This window comes from Equus przewalskii, chromosome 1 (genome assembly GCF_037783145.1).
Source record: "Equus przewalskii isolate Varuska chromosome 1, EquPr2, whole genome shotgun sequence".
NCBI lineage: Eukaryota > Metazoa > Chordata > Mammalia > Perissodactyla > Equidae > Equus > Equus przewalskii.
In genome coordinates, this window is record NC_091831.1 from 66,296,454 (window position 1) to 66,315,722 (window position 19,269).

The window sequence follows — 19,269 nt, forward strand, 5'->3', positions numbered from 1 at the left end:
GAAGAGACCGGCTACCGGAAACAGCACCCCCAAAGCTGTTTGAATATGATGCAAGCGGTCGAAGGGCTGGGCAGCCAGCCAGTAGAAGAAAGGCTCCCTGGGGCTCTCTCTACAGTAGGGGAAGCTGAGGCTCGGAGAGCAAAAGGGATCATCCTGAAGCCACCCAGCAAGGACAGCTGAGTGGCAGGTCCAAGCTTCAGGTAATAATAATAACAACAGTTATTTTATTGTTTTTTACCAGCACCACCACCACGTTCAGGAGCTTTGTTAGTGTCTCAGCACTGTGCCAAGTAGTTTACATGCATTATCTCATTTAGTTCTCCAAAGAACCCTAGGAGGAAGGGGCTGTTTTTATCCCTATTTAACACACGTGCATGAACGGAGTGGTGCCCAGAGAGATTAAGGCCACAAGGCCAGAAGGTGTCAGAAGCAAGATTTTAACACAACTCTCCGAGTCTAGAAACTTCTCTCCCACTGCTCTCATTGACCCCCTCACATGCCCCTGGACACTTCTTCAGGACCTCTCCCTAGACCAGCCCACGTGAAGTGGTGTGAAGATGTCTTCCTCTTTCTAGGAGGTGGGAGTGCAGAGGACTTTCTGTCTTGGGGAGATAAAAGAGCCCGTTTGGGATGATTTTGATCAGCTTGAGCAAGTCGGTTTGACTTACAGGAAGAAGCCAATTTGCATCTTGGGAAAGAACTGAGTGTCAGGCCGAGGTGAGTGCTGGGTGGATTCATAAGTAAACAGTCGACTGAGGGCGCTGTCTGTGCCCAGCCCTACAATGCTGGGCTCATGTGGACACCACAGACCCGTTCCACATGTCACAGCTGCCCTTTGGACAGAAGGGGCCTAACTGAGTAAGAGCCTGCTGCCAGCAGTGCCAAGGAGCCGGCCCTCCGCCCTGGCTTCCCCCGTGCAGGAAGCCGGGTAAGTCCGGCTGCAGCCGGGCCTGTTTACTGCGGCTGCTGGCGTTGTGCGCCAGCCAGGTGCACAGCCCACCGGCCATGACACGTGGGCCATGCAGAAGGCTGTGAGCATGGGGCTGGGTGTCCTCTGCTCTCCCCGCCGCCGGGAGGGAGGTGCTAGAGCCAGGTTCCAGGCGTTTGGGCTGGTTGCACAGTGGTTACCAGACAGCCTCCAGAGTTGGGTCCAAATCCTTGCTCTGCCTGTCGCTAGCAGTCCTCTGAGTTTCTCGAGAGTGACACTCCCTGGCCATGAAATGGGCAGTACTTACTTCCCAAGTTACTTTGAGAATTAAGTGAGGTGAGGTCTGCAGTGGATTTGTCAGTCATCCCTGCCCTGCCATGGGATAACTGGGTGATTTTGGGCAAGTCCAAGGCCTTTCTGGGCCTTACTTTCCTCTGTCAGAAAGTGCTGGGGCTGGATGCTGGTCAGGGACCTGGGACCCTCGGGCCAGAGGGGGCTGCGCCCACCCCACAGGGTCCAGGAGCCCCAAATCTCAGATCAGCCAGGATTGATGTCTTGCACCTTCCACCTGTGGGACCCCATGCATTCCGACTTCCCCTCTCAGCACCTCAGTTTCCATGGGGAGAATGGGGCTGGTTAGGAGGAAATGTGATAATGTGTGGTTAGTGCTTAGCATAGAGCCAGGCCCATGGTAAATGCTCATAAATAAATTATATCTGAAGTATTTATTTCGGGAAAAAATCTATTTTCAAATCAGAGTGGTATGGATGAAGTCAAATATTCTGACTTAATTCCAGATAATGCTAAATAGCAATGATAACTGTAATACGAATAGTTAGAAGACCATCCTTACAAGGCCGTCTGTTGCTCCCCGAGCTTCCAGAGCTTCTACAGTAATGTTTGTTCGTGGCCACCCTGCCCGGCCCCTCTGCTCCGATGGGGATCGTCAGTCTGTCTGCTATGACTGTTCTGGCGGCGGATGCACCGCTCCCCTGTCCTCTCATCGTCCTGCTCTTGCCTTGGGCCTGGAAGGCACCTAACAAATCCTGCTGTGTGTTCACCCAGAGACCCCACCTGGACCCCGCACTCCTGGGAGGTGCCCAGTTATTCTACAGGTATGGGGCTCTCTTTTCCTCAGAGTCCAGTCTTCGTTGTTCCAAGCCTTTCGAGGACCCATGTCTCATGGCCACCTGGGATCCCCATACCTCGATCACGTGGTCAGTTTGAACATTGGCAGATGGCATCACTAAATGCGCCTTGAGTGTGTCCTGTGTCTGGTCACTTAGCACGACGTCTACTTTGTTTGCTGAAACTGTTGTCTCCTGAGCTCCCTGTGAGCAGGCTCCTCACCCCCATTTCGTAGGTAGGTAATTGGGCAGAACCTGGTGCAACTAGTTACATTCTCTGCTTAAGTGGTGAGACTAGGATTTGGACCCGACTCCTGGCCTCAAGCCTCAGCTTCCCACTGGCCCTGCTGCCTCTGAGAGTTCCTGGAGGAAGCTAAAGGTGGAGGACGGGCTGGGAGAAGAGGGAAGGCGGAAGAGTCCTGATGGACAAACTTTGCCCAAGGAGCTAGAAGGGAGAGAGCTTCACAGAACCTCCAGCCTGGTGGTCAGGGGTGGGGAGGGGAGAATCAGCCCTTTTCCTGGAGAACTTTCTTAAGAACTTCTTTTTTTTAAGGTATGCTTTTTGGTGAGGAGGATTGGCCCTGAGCTAACATCTGTTGCCAATCTTCCTCTTTATTTTTTTTCTCCCCGAAGCCCCAGCGCATAGTTGTATATCCCAGTTGTAAGTCATTCTGGTTCTTATATGTGGGATGCCACCACAGCATGGCTTGATGAGCGGTGCATAGGTCGCTGCTCAGGATCCAAACCAGTGAACCCTGGGCTGCTGAAGTGGAGCCCGTTAACTTTACCACTTGGCCACGGGGCCGGCTGCTTGACACCTTCTTGACTCAGAACACTGCCTTCAGGGATTGATAGAAACAGGCTCCTGCAGTCCCTCCCTGCTCTCAGAATCCTGCACTCATTCCACACCTGGGTATGGATGCCCGCAGGGGAACAGCACTCTGCTAGGCTCTGGGGCTCTGATGTGACCAGAACAGGTAAGACCCCTACCTGCAGGGAGCCAAAGAGGGACACAGCCCACCAGCTGATGAGGGCTCCCTTTATGAGTTAGGATAAGTGCTAAGAAGGAAACAAGTTGGATGCTGGATGGAGAATACCGAGGGCGAGGGTATGGGAGGCCTGGAGGCAGGAAGGCCTTTCTGAGGAGGGCCATGAGATGCTGGGGGGTGGGGGAGGAGAGGACCTGAGGGCACAAGGAACAGCTTGTGCAAAGGCAGGCCCTGAGACTGGAAAGAGCTTGGCATGTTCTAGAAACTGAAAGGAGTCTCGTGTGGCCGGCGCCAAGTGGCCTGAGATGAGGTGCGCACCACCCACATCTTCCATGTCATTGTGCGTCTTCCACTTGCTCCCTGCCAGCCAGCAGAGCTGCCAGGCCTGGTGTAGGCATGGGCCCAAATTTACATGTGGGCTCCAGAAGGGGTTAGCTCCCTCCCTTCGCCAAGGGGCAGATGACAGACGACATCAGTGGCTCTTTCTGATTGCCTCTGACTGCCTCCCTCTTTGTAGTATGAACAGGAGGCCTGGCCTGAGTGCTGGGTCTGTACCCTGCTCGCCTCTCCACAGGGAAGCCGCACTTGCACTCTCTACCCGCTGATGTTTCAGCGACCCTTCTGTTGCCTTGGAGGGAGGAGAAGGCAGAGGAGTGGAAGGGCTGTCCCCAGGACAAGCCCAGGTTCTCCCACCCGAGCTTGGCCCTGGCCCCAAAACCTTCCTTTCTTTACTTTGGTCCTTGCTCAAAAACTCTGGGAGCAAGCTGCCTGGAATGAAATGTGAAGAACTCGAGATAATAATAAAATCAATTGGACTGTTTCCCCAGTAATTCTAGAGACTGATGCATCATTAATGTTGGTAATACAGTACCTGTCAGATCACAAACTTCTCAATAAATGTGCAGCTGGCCAGCTCTGATAGAAACTGGAGGCAAGCGGAGAATGAGGTTTGGGGCCTTTGATGTATGGCGTGTCAGCGGGCAGGGAGGTTTTTATCAATCCTGTCACTTCGGGCTTCTGTGCTCACTACATATGTGGTCTTCAGGGCACCTCTCTGTGAGCTGCCTGGATGCTAACTGCCCCCCATAGTGTGAGGAGGCAGAGGAACTGAGGGGCCACGACATATGGCCTGGAGCTCTCCATGGGGCCTCGTTACCAAGAGCTTGCAGGTGACACGGGCCGAGTGGATGGGCAAAGCCAGAGCCCTTTGGACCTGAAGCCATGGGCACTCAGGCACTCCATGGCATTTGTTGAGTCCCTACTGGGTCCAGGACGCCACTGGGCCCTGCCCTTGGGGGCTCCAGAGGGTTTGACGGAAGCCTAGGGCTTGGGGAGGGGCAGTGGTCAAGTGGTCATTTCTACCTAGGGGTCAAGGGTCAGAAGGGAGGTGGAAGCAGTGCCTGAGCTAATTGGCAGTGTCTGCCAGGTGGACAAGAGAAGAGGGCCTATTAGACAGGGGGCACTCACAGGCCCAGAAGCACCATGCCCCAGGAGTTTATGGGGGCAGGGGTGGCAAGGAGTTTGATGAGGCTAGGACCCCGGCAGCACTGGAGAGAGGGTGGGAGTTTCCTGGAGGCAGCGTGTGGGGTGGTTAGTGCATGCGGTCTGGAGCCAGACTGCTGGAGCTCCCATGCGTACCAGCTGGGCTACCTTGGAGAAGCAACTCAACTACTCTGTGCCTCAGTTTCTTCATCTATGAAATGGGGCTGTAGTAGCAGAATCCCCTTCCTTGGAGGGATCTTGTGAGTATAAGTGAATTAATGCTCGTACAGAGCTTAGAACAGGACCTGGTGCATTGCAGGCACCTGACCAATGCTGGCATTACTTTTGCACAGTTGTCTCAGTTAACCCTCCAGTAACCTGAGAGCCACGCAGATGAGACTCGGAGAGGTGAAGGCAGGCATCCAAATTCACACAGCTGGTAAGAAGGAGAGCTGGGTCGGGTGCTGTGGGCCTCAGGTGCTCGGAGGGAGAACGTGGCGTGGACAGGGCCCGCACCTGTCAGAGTACTGGGCCTGCGAGGTCACCTCACTAGCAGGGAGGTTAGTTGGCAGAGTGGGCAGTCGGGGCATGAGCTTCATTTGTTGGTAGCCTCTGGGGCTGGAGAAACTCTAAGCCTCAGGCCTCGAGCTTGGCTCATTGGAGCTGGCTCTGGGGTCTGGCTGGAGAAGGTTGGCTCCACCTGGCAGAGGAGCTGAGTGGGAACCACTTTGTTAGCAAATCCCAGCAGTGGGTTGGGGTTCAAATGCTGCTGGCTGCCCCCTGCCAGGGAGCAGGCCCTGAGAGCCAGTAACCCCGCAGCCTCCTTGACATCCAACCCTAGAGCCACAGCGTCAGAAACCAGAGCCAGACAACCAGTGGCAGTGGGAAGGGGGGTGGGGAGCTCTGATGCAGCTACAGCTGCCATGGACCTGCTAGGAACCTGCCCTGAGGGCCTGGGAGTTGGGTGTACCAGTGCTGGGAGCCCAGTGCTCCTGGGGTTCCCCTGGGCACAGGCCCCCCCCCTTGCACTGGCTGGGGGTACCCCCAGTCTGCCTTTACTGTATTCCTCCCTCCCATGGCTCCACAGGATCTCCAGGATTTACTCACTGGCTCTGCATCTGTGTTTGCTTTGAAAGGAAGACTGGGTTGAGAGGCCCCCTGGGGTCTCAGAAAAGAGGAAGCAATCTTGTCAGCCTTGGATGTGGAAAAGACAAGACGGAGGTGCCTGCACTGTGCTTCCATCAGGGAGAGGTGGCGTCTTGGCCCAGGTCTGCCCCAGGCTCCCTCTTTGCCTCTTGGAGCCTCTGTGACCCCTATGGGTCCTCCTGGTGCTGAGCCTGGGACGCTGGCACTCATTCTAGGTTGGGGAGGATGGCTGGTCCTGCATTTTGCAGATGACTTGCCTGGGAAGAATTTCTCTCCATAGCCCCCACTCCTACCACATGGCCTGGGCTTGGAGGAGGTGTCCCGTCCCTCCTAGAGAAAGCTCAGGCCCCTGTGGGAGTGATGGCTGAGTGAGGCGCTGAGAGAAGCTCAAGGGGCCAGCCCGGTGGTTAAGTCGCGTGCTCCACTTCTGTGGCCCGGGGTTCATGGGTTCAGATCCCAGGTGCAGACCTAGCACCGCTTGTCAAGCCATGGAGTGGTGGCATCCCACATAAAATAGAGGAGGATTGGTGCAGATGTTAGTTCAGTGACAGGCTTCCGCAAACAAAAAGAAGAAGTTTGGCAACAGCAGTTAGCTCAGGGCCAATCTTCCTCACAAAAAAACGAAAAGAGAGAGCCAGAGAAGCTGCTAGGTACATAGCTGCAGATGCCTTAGAAAGAGGAGCACGTGGCCCTCTTTTCATTACCTGGAGGGCCTGGTCCCAGAAGCAGGTAGGAGCATGGGTGCTGGCTGGTCCTTCCCTACGTGGGTCCCACCACTACTGCTTATATGACCTGAACAAATTCTCAGCCCCTCTGAATATCACTTTCCTTATCACCAAAATGGGGGTCCTTGTGCCCACCTGTTTGGGGGTGTGGTGATGCTCAGAATACATTTGCTGTTGAGGGCCGACTCTGTACCAGGCTCTGTGTGACTGATCCTGGTCTGACCCCAGGAGCTCAAAGCCTCACTGGAGAACAAGACAGGCCAGCGTTCCTCCAGCAGGAGGGCCCAGGGGCTGTGCTGAGAGCCCTGCCGAGTGGAGCAGCTCAGGTCAGCCTGCTGGGGAGGGGTCTTCAGGCAGGGCTTCCCACAGGAGGTAATCTTTGAGCCGCACTCCAAAGGTGAGTCGGGGATGGTTCACAGAAAAGGGGCAGTGGAGGGGTGAGGCCTGGGCGGGGGAGGCATGGCCAGGGGCTGATGGGGGCCTGATTGCAGCCCTTCAGTGTCATTCGTGCCTTAGAGTGTATCCTTGACTCAGGGCCAACGGGAAGAGATTTTGGATGAGGAGTGGCACAGCCAGATCTGATTTACAGAAGGGTCCCTGTGCTGGCTGCTTGGAGGGTGGGCTCACAGGGCCTCTGAGGAGCCCTGCCACTGTCCGGGAGGAGGGCCTGAGGCCCAGTGCTGGCAGGGAGCTGGGCATGGAGCAGGGGCCTGGCAGTGCTGCATATGGGGGTGGATGATGGTTGGTGGGGGCGCTGGGTGCTGTGGAATCCGAGGGAAGTGAATTCCGGGTACTGGGGGGCAGTGCTCTCGACACTTGGGCTCCTGCACACCGACCCTGTGCACTTGTATAACCGTGCAGGCGCGGGCCTTGGCCCAGCGTATCTGGGCAGGCAAGTGCATCTAGAAAGCCGCGTGAGAACTGCAGGTCCGATGAGGAGCACAGAGGCTGGGACTCCAAGGGGTCCCGAGAGGACAGGAGTCTCTGGAGGAAAAGGGTGGAGCTGACCACAGACTGCAGGATCTTGAAGGGACACGTGGAGGTACCCTGGGGGTGGACTTGGCCGGAAAGAGGAGAGAAGAGGACCGAACTCTTACCTTGAGAGTAAATTCAGCAGATACTTAGAAAGCACCCTTCCTGTGCCGGCCCTGTGGGGGATCAGGGCAAGGTTCTTGCTCTGGGAAGCTACTGACTGTCTAATGGAGGGGGCCACAGAGGGCTGGCAAAGTGCTGGCTCACTCTGCTGGAGAAGGTGGCAAATGAGTTAGTCCTGTGGGATGAGTGGGAAATTCCCAGGCCAAGAAGTGAGCGAAGAGCATCTAAGGCAGAGGGAATAGCACCTGCAAAGGCTCAGAGTACCAGAGGGATGTTGTCAGAGGGGCATGGCCCTTAAAGTCAGGCTAGTGGGCATGGACTTTGTTCCTGTCCAGGGGCAGCAAGTCAGCCAGGCCTCCCAAGTCAGAGAAGAAAGACCAGGGCCTGCTGGATCCTGGGAGGCCTGAGATCCTCAGCTCCATGGACGTTTGGGAGTAATGGGGAGGTCAGTGCTTACCAGGTGCTGCCTGCCTGAGGAGGGTGATTGGCCAAAGTGCCAGCCCGCTGACAGCCTGCATGTTTCTTCTTGGCACAGCCACATTCCCGGGAGCTGTGGTGTCAGAGAAAGGCCTGTTTGTCCAGAGGGAGGAGCCGCCTCCAGGCAGGTGACTGGCACCTGCCTCTCTGGGTTAAAGTCCGTCTGGGTGAACCAGGGCAGGGAAGAAGGGAGGAGGGTGGCCAGGTCACAGCCTTCCTGACAGGTGCGCCCTGTCATCCCACACGAAGACAAGCCGGTGGGGCCCCAGGAGCCAGGGCTGCTGCTCGCACTGTCCCCTGCTCCCCAACACACACACACTGAGAATGCACTGTGAGCCCTCCACATTCTGGGCATGTGAGGACAAGGTGTCAATTACTGACGTCCAGTTACCACAACACAGAGAGGTACCTGAGGACCAAAGCGGGGAAGTGGCCTGCTCCAGGTCACACAGCAAGTTGGACCACTGACCAGCTCTCAGGCTCCCCCATGGCACTGCGGCTCCCAAAGCTTTGGGATGAACTAGCTGGGTGCCCCTATGACTCAGGATCTGGCCACCTTCTCTGTAACTGTAACTCCTTCCTTGGCTACGACTCACCCCCAGGAGGAGCAGCTGTCTGCCAGCGGTAAACTCTCTCCTGAGGGAATCACAGCTTTCTTCACCTCCCTGGGCCTGAAACAACCCAAGGAAACAAACCCAGCGAGCCCTGGTCCTCGCCTGGGCTGACCCAGGCGCTACCCAGCCGGGTAGAAGATGTGGGTGGGGAATGTGGGCATGGTGAAACGCTGCAGCCCTCCTGACAGGGAGGCAGAAATCCCAGCTCTGGAAGCATGTACACACGGTTATTTTTAGCCCTCGGAGGGCTGTGGGCACAGCAGGATGACCTGCAGTTGGCTCAACCCCTCTCTTGTTCCCCCCAGGAGAGGGGCCTTCCTTTGCCCCCTGCCCTCCCCTGCCTGCCTCAGGGCTGGGCCATGACCTCCAGGGCTTGCCGAGAGAAGGAGTGGGCGGGTCTCCACGAGGTGGCCGCGCCTGGAGCTGAGGCTGAGGCCAGCTTACCAGGGGCAGGATGTGGTTTTCAGAGAGGCAACATTTCAACTTGCAAGAAAAATATTGGAGTCACACGATTTCATGCGTTTTCCATGGGCTCTTATTCTCTTTTCCATGTACCTTCCCTAGTCTGGGCATCAGGAGGCCTGGTCCTGAATGCGTATGCTGCGCTGGTCACCATTGTGTGCCCCCGGGCAGGTAGAGCACCTCTCAGCATCTCATCCATGCCCTCATCCATAAAGTGGGATAATTCCCAACCTGGCTGCCGGCAGTAGGGGGTGAGCTGACGAGATCATGGATGTTCACTCACTTGTTCGTTCAACAAACGGTTACTGAGCATCGATTTTGTGCCAGACACTATTCTAGCCACTGGATATAAAGCAGTGAGCCAGCCTAACAAGGTGCTAACTCTCTTGGGGCTAATATCATCAGGGTAGGGGCGAGATACAGATAATAAATAGTACGTGCATAAACAATAATCAGCTTACAGCATGTGTAATACAGGAATACAATGGAGTGATGTGTTATGGAGTGACCAGGGTGGAAGAGGGGCATGTAGTTTAGAGAAGGGCAATCAGGAAGAGTCCCCTGAGAAACTTAAATAAAACAGAGCCAGCCACCGTGAGGGAAGGAAGTGATGAGAGGGAACCGCAGCTGCAAAGGCCCTGGGGCAGGGCAACCAGCAAGGCTGGAATGCAGCCATGATTTGGGAGCAAGCAGTGTACTTGGGGAGGTAGGGAGTGGCCAGATGCACAAGGCGTGTGGGCCATGGGAACGCCATGGGGAGGGCTCCAAACAGGAAAAGATTTACTTAACAGCTACAAGGAAGAGGAGGAGGGAAGTGAGAGTGGGAGGCCAGTGAGGGCTATTGTGCTCACCCAGGCAAAGGAACTGGTGAGAGGTGGGCTGATTGGAACGTAGAGAGGGTGAGCTGTAGAAGTGGCAGATGGCTTGGCTGAGAGGGAGCATCAGAATCAAGAATGGCTCCTTGACTTTTGAATTTGATGCTGGGTTGTGGTAGGGACAGGGCAATTGATCTAGAAGGAGCCAGAAGAGGGTGGGGGGAGAGCAGGGTCTGGGGGATGGAAGCTTTTCTGGACACACACGTTTGTGATGTCTGTCGACATTCCAGTGGAGAGGGTTGCTCAGGGGAGTGGCCACATGGCATGGCTCTCCTCCTGGGGGCTCTCTGCCAGCTTTCAGCCAGGCTGCGTGGGCAGTGCTCCCTCGGGGCCTGGCCTGAGGTTTTGTCCCAGTGCGTCATGGATGAGGGCCTTCCCGTCCCCTGGCTTGGAGGTGGGTGTGGGTGAGGGTGGGCAGCTGCGATGTGGAGCGGGTTGAAGGCTCTGCCCAAAAGGCAGACCTCAGGGCTCCCTGATGGGGGACGTTGGACCATCATTTCCCTTTGGCTGACCCAAGCCCTGGGTGTCACTACCAAGCCTCATTCTCAGCTCGATCAACCTCTTAGGGTGAAATGGCAGCGGCTCCTCATGTGTCTTGGACCAGGACGCCCAGGGCAGAGGGAGTAGTAACATGTTTGTGATTTTTAACAGCAAACCTTGTTCCTTTTCATTTTGTTATTAGCCAGCTGTGTGACCCTGAACATGTACCACTCCGTCTCCCCCCAGGCCTCAGAAGCCCCACCTGAGACAGCATGATGGAGCAGAAGGTCCTCAGGGACCTTCTCTAGTGATTCCACCTCCGTATTGAGACGCTGCATTCTGACTGGGGAGGTTTGGTGATGAGGGTCATCGTGTGTGTCAAGGCCTGGAGGCCAGACTGTGGAGACACCTTGCAGGGCCCTGGGAACCAGATGAGTATGGCAGAGAGGCCCATGGAAGGATGGCCAAGAGAAATGAGGCGGGGATGCCAGGCTGCCTGCATAGGGTCAAAGGGACCAGCTTACCATACAAGCAATTGTGCCCTTGGGAAAATCTCTAGGCTTTTTAAAGCCTCCGATTTGCTATCTGCAAAATGGGGATAATAAGTGTCCCTGATCTCAGAGGGATGAGTAACTACTGAGGTAATGTGAGGAGAGCCACCCGCTTAGCTCCTGCTGGTAGAATCTCTTCAATTTCCGGAGATTGCCTTCTCCTTGTCCCTCTCCAGTTTGTAGGCAGAATCCAAATTTCGGGCAAGAGCTCTCTCGCTGTTGGGGCTTTCTGTGAGAGCCACAATCCCAGGCCTGGGAGTCCCGCCAGACCTAACTCTGGAGGCCGCAAGCCTCCCTGGGGCCTTGGGGCCTGGCCCACTGGCTGTGGCTTTCTGAGCACCAGCCTTAGGTATTGCTAGTTAGGTGTTTAACCAGAGGCAGTAATGAGCTCTGAAATCATGCCAGTTTTGTGTTTTATTTCTTGAAGAAGAGATGGGCTTTGATTTCCTATCAACATTGATGTGGTTGCTGTTGTTGTGTTGTTGTGTGTGTGTCAACTGCTCTGGGTTTTAGAGCTGTAGGGGAAAGTGAGGAAAATAGCAGATGCTGTATTCATTTGCCACCAAACTGTCTTGAAATGCTATAAATATTTTCTAAAAAGACTAGCTTCCCAAACCCCATGTGTTAGTTATCTCCTCCCTGAGAAACTGATTCCCGAAAATTAAGACAAATAACCTCTTAAATCACAGTTGTTAACCTCAGGTGTAAAAACTGTAACCATGCCAGCAGCAGGTCAGAGTGACTCTGCTCCGCCTGCGTGACTCTGGGTGGCATTGAGACGGCGGTGGCTGCAGCAGAGAGCAAAGAACCCTGTGCTCTATCCAGAGGCCCGAGTCAGAAGACTTGGTTGGCTACTCACTGCTGCGTGACCTCAAGCCGGTGAGCTCACCTCTCTGAGCCTCTTGTTTCCTTATCTGTGTAACAGAGACACGTTACCTGCCACCCCTTGGAGATAGCAAGCGTTGCTGAGCTGTGCTCATGCTCCTCAAAGGTACGCAGAGGTGACTGTGGGGTTCACACCCTGCATTAATTGGGACTGAGAAAGCCCCTCTGCCCCTGTCCCCTCCAGCCCTGTGGCTGTGTTGAGGCCAATCTCCAATGCCGGGGCACTTGATGGTCTCTTTTCACCAGAGAGAGCCCGAGGGGACTTGGAGTCCCCAGCAGGCAGGTAGCAAAGTAACACCATGGTTTATTCTCCTTGAGTTTGTTGCTCTGTTTTATTTCTGTTCATGGTGAATGAGGCTCATTTTGTATTTAAGGTAATGCTATAAAATTTTTTTTAATAAATGTATTTTAGCAAATACTGAATTGATTTCAAGAAAAATGTTAAAGAGATGGCAGGAGGAAATGACAAAAATCAGGAAGCTGGTTAGGAAACATGAGGGGCTCTGCACACTGTCTGGGTCAGCTTTTCTGTACTGTTCCCCTCCGTGCACCTTCCATCTCCGCGCCATTTCACCTCCTCGTAGAGAGGTGGGCAGGGAGGAGCTGCGGGAAGATGCTTCCTTGGTGCATGTTCTCTGGCTGCATGATCCTCAGAGGGGACCACCACAGCCATAACACCCTCTCCTGGCTCTGCGCCCTCTGTGGCCGACCGCTGGTGGAGTGTAGTCACTGCTCTACTCACAGGGATGTCAAATACAATAGGTTTTGTTTTATGCTTCGTCTAGGAGTGACAGCCTGGAATGCTGTGTGGAAAAGTAATTCTGAGGTCATGTTTGAGCTCTAAGAGGGTATGGGGGGGATTGGTAATGGCTCCCCTGGGTGTGGGAAGGAAGCTTGGTGATGCACCTGCCTGTCACTCAGGACCTGCCCCAAGCCTGTGACTGGATCCTGTCCACATTGCATTGTACTGCCAGTGCCAGGTGTGGTGGTCAGCCAGGGGATGGAGCCGGAAGCTCCTGGTAGAAGGAAGCAGGTGCTCCTTGGGTGGCCCTTGCCCCTTATGAGGGGGCATCCCCCAACCAAGTCACAGGCCCCGGAGGGTCAGCACCCAGCCCTGTGCTCGTTGAGTCCATGTGCTTCCCATGACCCCACCCCACCATGGCTAGCCCAGGACCGCACACAGCAGAGGTGCCCAGGAAGCACATTGACCAGACCCAAGAACGATAGATGTGCTGCCAAGGAGTCGGATCCCTTGTCCCTTGTTCTTGGGGTCCACGCCAGAGCAGGCATAGAGGTTTCTGATTTAGAAATCCTGGCTGTTATGTATACAGACATCATGATCACGCTCTGTCATCATACTCAGAGTGTTCACTCTACTGTTGTCTTCATATCTGGCCAGTAGATGAAGCAGCCTCGTTTGCCCCCATTTTACAGGTGAGGGCCAGAGTTGGCAAGTGACTTGTTTGAGGTCACACAGCCAGTTAATGTAGAGACCTCTCCTGAACCTGTAACACTCACCTCCTGGCTGCTTTGCCTTCTACACACAAAGATAGCTCAAAGGACTTTGTGTATCCTGGTATTTAAACTTCGTTTGTTCGTTCATTTGTTTGGAATCTTCGTAGCCTGGTAGGTAAGAGCTCTGGAGTCAGATGGTCTGCTTTGCATTTCAACCACTTCCTGACCATGTGACCTTAGGCAAGTTTCTCTATCTCTCTGTGCCTCAATTTACTCATCTATAAAATGGGCAGGATTACCACAGAGAGCTGCTGTGGTGGTTAACAGTGCCTGCTGACTTAGGGTGAGGGTTCTTGAGGGCCAGCTGGCAGTGGTCACTCCTTCATAGGACCGTATGGGGGTTCACCCTCTCTGCTGGGCACTGAAGAATCGTAGAGGTGGCTGGCAAGAGCAGTCATAGTCTGGTGAATGTGAGGCAAGAGGTGGATGTATCCACTAAGAGAGAGCATTTTGGGTGGACAGGCAAGGTCAGAGGTGTGCTGGGCCCCACGACATGGTGGGAGGAGGGACAGCTTCCATCAGTCCTGCTGCATGAGGGGGCATTAAGAAAGGCTTATCTCTCTGAGGGCGTTTCCTAGAACAGGGCTGCAGAGGGACCTGGATGGGCAAGAGCCCAGAAGCATGAAATGGGATGGCCCTGAGGTCCAGGCATAGAGCACTGGCACCAGGAGGTTGGCCTAACCCTGGCAGATGACTACATCCAGGACTTCTCTAGACAGAGCATAGTCCCCACCCCCACTGCCCTGTCACCCTTTGTAGCTGAGGCCTCTGGGCTCCACTGCAGGGTAGGGTGAGGGTTGAGGAGAAGTGGGAAGGCCAAGTTGGTTTGTCCCAGTGATGGCAGAGGGAATCCTGCCTGAGAGCCTTGGCACAGGGTAATTGTCTATTATTGTTCACCGGCTGGTGAGCCAGCGCCCCACCGTCTGTCTTTCTGCCTGCCTGCCTGCCTGTCTGTCTGTCTATCTATCTCTCCCCTCTGCATCTGCCTGTGCAGTGTGGTATAAACAGCCCCTCCCAACATACAGCCACCACGGATTCGCTTGCAGGCCTGGTGTGGACACTCCAGTCCACCCAGAGACCCATTTATTCTGTCACTGGGGCATGGGGCCCAGTTTTAATCATCCTTGCTCCACCACAAGACACAGATGGTTGTATTATTAATAGTCATAATTAATCAGCATCCACGGAGGACCTCTCCCCTGGGCGTCAGAGCCTCTGAACGGGCAGCCCAGGAGGGCCTGTTCCAGTCTCCACTTTACTGATGGGGAATCGAGCCTGGGGCAGGGACGTATCCCATGGGAGGTGCACCGGGGAGTGGGTCCCAGGCCTAAATCCCAGGTCTAGTGATGGCGCTCTAGTGTTCCTGCCCAGAAGTAGACTGTTCGCTGCCCGCACACTGCCCCAGCACCCCGAGGTTCTAGGACGCTGGTCGCTGGGAGACCTTCAGTGCTGGGGGCTGGAGGACACACTCAGCCCGGGGGGTGGACTCGGTGCCCTCAGGCCAAGAGCAGAGGAGGAAAGGTCCAATGGGAGGGTGGAAAGGCCAGAGGGAGGCAGGGCCTAGTGGGCAAGCAGGAGGGGCTGAGGGTAAGGAGGTGGCCCTGGGTGGAGGGGGTGCCAAATACCAGCTTACCCCTCCACCCCCCACCGGGCAGTGGACCTGAGCTTGGTGCCGGCTGCTTCTCATTCTAAGCGCTGCGTCCTGGGGATGGTGATTTAATGTTTGCGGCAGGCAGCTCCTGATTTATGGGCCTGTTGTGGACGGGCCTGACGCCATGAGCACACAGCAGCAAGGGGCTTCTCGCACAGCCCTGCAGATGGCCGCCTGCCCACCTGCTCCCCTTGCCAGCACTCCCGGGCCTCTACCTCAGGCCTGTCCACAGCCCCGCTCGGCAGCCCCCTGGAGGTGTTAGCCCCAGTGCAGATGTGTGCCATTCTGGGTGTGAGCACGTGTGCAGATGAGCACAAGTGTGCCTGAGTGCTCCCATGGGTGTGCCTGCATGCATTGGTGAGGGGAGTGCATGCATCTCTGTGATGCGTGGGCATGTATGTGTCGGGGTGTGATGGGGTACCTGCCTATGGGCATGCAGCCACCACCTCAGCCTGTCTTCCTCAGATGGACACCAGCCACACTCACACACCCACACATGTACACACGCTGTGAGAAGCATGCTGGCTGAGCTGTCCTGGTCTGATCATTAGGCTCACCAGGAGGACTCCGTCATGGTGAGTGAGTGCAGAGGCCCTGGCCCAGGAGTCCTGCCTGGCAGCGGGGAGGCTGGGAGGGAGTAATGCAGCACCTGTCCCAGGCCCCCAAGCTGTGCTCTTGAGTCACCACTCCCCACCATGCTCAGAAGCCCTCACTTACTCCATGCCAGGTCTTGGGGACAGCCCCGTGTCATGGGAGAGGCCGGTTGCGATTGGGCAGATCAGGGCACAAGCCTAGGTTGTGTCACTGCCATGTCGCAGTTCCCTCTGCCTCTCCCATCCTACGCGTCTTCCCATCTGCAAAATGGTTTTCACAACAGCCACCTCATGGAGCCACCTCACCTTGTGAGGATTAAAGGAGTGTAAAAGCTGCTAGATAAGTCGAGACTCAAGCCTCAGTTTCCCCATCTATAAAATGGTAACAATGACCCTCACTGGCCATCTCACGGGGCTGGTTTGAGGATTAGATGAGAAAGGGGCTCTATGAAGAGTATGCGGTGGTACCCACAGTGCTTGTCCTTGCTCTGAGCATGAGGGTCAAGGACTCTGGGCATGAGGTGGCAGGGAGTTTCAGCGATGTATAGGGCCTGGGGCAGACGCTTTCATTGGAATCCCTGGCTGCCACACTCCAGCCTTGGGATTTGGGCAGGCGACTTCCTCTTTATCTTCTTCTGAATCTCTAGGAACCTTGGATTCCTCATCTTTCAAGAGGGCGTATGCACAGAGTGGACCTTGTGGTGTGGTGGAAAGATTCATGTGAAATGTGTGTTGAGCATAGCACAGAGCTTGACATAAAGCAGCCGCTCAGGTCAGCGGTATTTGTTATTATTTTTGCCAGCCTAATTGCCATACAGGTAGACACTAAGTTTGGAAACACAGGTGAATGCACAGTGAATGATATGTTGATATCACACTACTCTATTATCTATGTTTGCAGACGTCATGGCCATCAGTCCCCACCCAAGAAGACTTCAGGCCCTGCTTGAGGGCAGCTTAGAGAGGCTATGGTGAAATTGTGCCCCAGCCTATAGGATGGCACCCTGGGGATTGAGGGGGTTGGTGCTGACTCTGCTAGCTCCTGGGAACCAGAGTGCTGGGGCCCCCACAGCCACCTAGCTCCCCAGTAGGAGGCTGGTGGTCACCTCTATCCCCTCTTCAACTGTACTCCTGCAGGCCTGAGGCCCTGAAAGGAGGCCCAGAGGGGAACGTGATGTCTCACCTGAGCCAGGTGAGGACTGCAGACCCTCTGGCAGCCCAGGGCTTTCTCCTACTGTCTGCAGACGGAGCCAGTAAATGGCACCCATGACATGTGGGCTCCCTGGTCTGTGTGCTTCATGCCAGCTGCTGGGGTCCCGAAGAGGTGCAAAGTCCCCATCGTGGCAGGGGCTTTGCTGAAGAAGTGAACCCCTGGTGCCCAGGCCAGGACTAGCAGACATAGCCAGGGCTGTAGAGGCTCAGAGATTGTGGGGGCCAAGGTGGGCCCAGATGGGCAGGGAAGAGAGGAGGCAAGCCAGGCTGGAGCCAGACCTTGAAGGACAAGGGGAGTTAGCTCTCTGGAAGGGACAGCATTCCAGAGGGACAGAAGTGTGTGGGCAAAGGTTTGGAGTCGTTCTTGGGGAAAGGCATGCACTTTCCCATAAGACATCTGGGCTGCTCTGGCCCAGATGGCCCCAGCTCTTGGTAACCAGTGGCCAGGGGTGAAGCAGATGGCCAGTGAGGGGTGGGGCCAGCCTCAGGCCTGAGCCAAGGGATGCCAAGTGGCCCACACAGGCCAGAGCCTAAGACCTTGGCACCAGCCACTGGGAGCTCTCAACTTGAGAGTTAATGATTCATTTGTGGCCAATTTCTGCTGGCCTTTGCCTGGAAATTCCCCAGCCTGCCTCTTCCCTCTGCTCTGGGAGCTCCAAGAGTACAGTCTCATTTACACTTGGCTGAGAACATCTCACCCACTATCCAGGGAATGTTTTTTAAAATGACAGCAGGAGCAATGCAGGTGAGCCATTAGGAAGAACTGATTCTGGGCTGCAGGCCAGGGGCTGGGCTGGTTGGTTAGAGTGTGGTAGAGTTAGAGGCCCACCTCTGACTCTGTGTACCAAGGGCTGATGGAAGGAACCCTGTTCTTGTTTGTGGTGCCCCCTCCCCCATTTAGTTCAGAGCAGATGTGAACAGAACCCAGTCTAGTGTAATTTGAAAAATATTGCAACAGTTACAAAGGGGGAAATAGAGTCTGACCCAGAGCAGAACTCGGCTGAGTAGAAAAAGCAATAGAACAAAGGCCCTGGGGCAAGAAAGTCCAGGGGAGGTTGTTCAGGGAGGTTGAGTAGTTGTGGTACGCCTGGAGTGTGGAAGGTGTGAGAGGCGTCTAAAAGTATGGACACAACTCACAGGTGAAGGGCTTAGAGGGTGTGGCAAGTTGGCAGTGAGAGGTGCTGGCAGTGGGGAGTCAGGGCTGGTCCCTGCCCAGGGACAGGTATGTTTGATTTGGGTTTTTGGGTCACTTGCCCATTTGTGTCTTGATTCTGCTGGTCAGCAAACCTTCCTTGACAGCCTGCTTTGTGCCAGCTCAGGCCCAAGCCCTGCATGGGTCCCTGTACCTGCGTGGATGTGGACTAGATGGAAGGGTCATGTGTAGCAAGTCAGGTGAGGGGCAACAGGGACCCAGCAGAGCCGCATGCTGTTGGAATGAGCATGGGTCTGTGCAGAGGCAGGGGGATGGTTGATGACTTCTTCAGACTCACCCAGCCCTGTCAGCCCACGTCTTTCTGTGAGCATGGTGGGGGTGTTTCCTTGAGGAAACGCATGTTCCTGATAGACTGTGGACAGACAGACTGGAGGTTACCCTGTCCTGGAAGCTCACATGGTCCTACCGCTTCCGAATGTGTATCTGTTACTCTGCAGATGAGCAGACTGAGAGGGGAGGGTCAATGACAGAGCCCAGGCACAGCTCAGGGCCCTGTCTCCCAGTCCTGGCTGGTTGCACACATATCCCCTCCCCCTCTCCCTCCCCTACTGATTTAGGAGTCTGTCTCCAAACCAGGCAAAACAGAGCAGCCTGATCCTCCAGGTGGAAATGTCCGGGGGCTTGGGGAAGGGGTTTCCTTTATATCATTTCAACTTTGCAGATTTACTTTCTGATTATTCCTTGGCAGTCCCCAGCACTGGCAGTGAACAGCCGCTCTCCCCAGAATGTTTCCCCATGACAGCAGCTTTCTCTGGCGAGGGTGCTATCAACACTCGGCAGGGCCTCCTCTCAGCTCCCAGCTCCCAGCTTCAGCTCCTGAGAAGCAACAGCTTCTGAAAGGCGTTCAAGAATGTGGTGCTCTCCCCGTACCGTGGGGCCAGAGCTGGGGCGGGCATGGGCCTCGCCTCTTTGTTCCCTGCAGCAGCCAGCAGCCTTGCCTGGCCTCTGAGCTTCAAATGGCCCTGATTGTGGATGGTCCCCAAGCACAGAGGCAAGGTGGTATCAGGTATCCGCTGTCCCCTGCAGCCCTGGTGCCCAGGTCCTTGCCACGGCTCATTGGCAAGAGGGAGCCTGTCTCCCTAGGGCAGCTCTGCCAGGCCTGTCTGTGGCCCAGAGACCAGTGGTGGCCCAACTCCGCAGCCTCCGTGGTCTGTGTCATGCTGGCTTAGGCATCCTGAGTCAGAGCCAGGAAATGGATCTCTGTGTGGGGGTGGAGGTGCTGCTGCCCTGGGCAGCCTAGGTGAACCCC

At 55.4% G+C, this 19,269-nt stretch overlaps 1 protein-coding gene across 27 annotated transcripts in view; it reads left to right on the top strand.

Moving 5' to 3' along the window:
- Positions 1–19,269, top strand: part of ZMIZ1 (zinc finger MIZ-type containing 1) — a 238,602-nt gene that overhangs the window by 24,546 nt on the left and 194,787 nt on the right. The window contains exon 1 of one of the 27 annotated variants that reach the window (XM_070613180.1): positions 15,552–15,577. The exons of 25 other annotated variants lie outside the window; for them this stretch is intronic. The gene's annotated coding sequence lies outside the window, so the exon portion shown is untranslated. Of the gene's footprint in view, positions 1–15,551; positions 15,578–19,269 lie in introns of those variants that run through there. One more of the 27 variants, XM_070613227.1, reaches the window with a different exon arrangement.